Source organism: Physeter macrocephalus, chromosome 5 (assembly GCF_002837175.3).
Source record: "Physeter macrocephalus isolate SW-GA chromosome 5, ASM283717v5, whole genome shotgun sequence".
Classification (NCBI taxonomy): domain Eukaryota; kingdom Metazoa; phylum Chordata; class Mammalia; order Artiodactyla; family Physeteridae; genus Physeter; species Physeter macrocephalus.
In genome coordinates, this window is record NC_041218.1 from 59468876 (window position 1) to 59469892 (window position 1017).

A 1017-nucleotide genomic window follows, 5' to 3' on the forward strand; every position below is an offset into this window, starting at 1 on the left:
TCCACACCCTGTCCAGCATTTGTTGTTTGTAGATTTTCTGATGATGCCCATTCTGACTGGTGTGAGGTGATACCTCATTGTAGTTTTGATTTGCATTTCTCTAATAATTAGTGATGTTGAGCAGCTTTTCATGTGCTTCTTGGCCATCTGTATGTCTTCTTTGGAGAAATGTCTACTTAGGTCTTCTGCCCATTTTTGGATTGGGTTGTTTGTTTCTTTAATATTGAGCTGCATGAGCTGTTTATATATATTGGAGATTGATCCTTTGTCCATTGATTCATTTGCATATATTTTCTCCCTTTCTGAGGGTTGTCTTTTCATCTTGTTTGTAGTTTCCTTTGCTGTGCAAAAGCTTTTAAGTTTAATTAGGTCCCATTTGTTTATTTTTGTTTTTATTTCCATTACTCTAGAAGGTGGATCAAAAAAGATCTTGCTGTGATTTATGTCATAGAGTGTTCTTCTTATGTTTTCCTCTAAGAGTTTTGTAGTGTCTGGCCTTACATTTAGGTCTCTAATCCATTTTGAGTGTACTTTTGTGTATGGTGTTAGGGAGTGTTCTAATTTCACTCTTTTACATGTAGCTGTCCAGTTTTCCCAGCACCACTTATTGAAGAGACTGTCTTTTCTCCACTGTATATCCTTGCCTCCTTGGTCACAGATTAGTTGACCATAGGTGCATGGATTTATCTCTGGGCTTTCTATCCTGTTCCATTGATCTATATTTCTGTTTTTGTGCCAGTACCATATTGTCTTGATTACTATAGTTTCATAGTATAGTCTGAAGTCAGGGAGTCTGATTCCTCCAGCTCCATTTTTTTCCCTCAAGACCACTTGGGTTATTCGGGGTCTTTTGCGTCTCCATACGAATTTTAAGATTTTTTGTTCTAGTTCTGTAAAAAATACCATTGGTAATTTGATAGGGATTGCATTGAATCTGTAGATTGCTTTGGGTAGTATAGTCATTTTCACAATATTGATTCTTCCAATGCAAGAACATGGTATATCTCTCCATCTGTT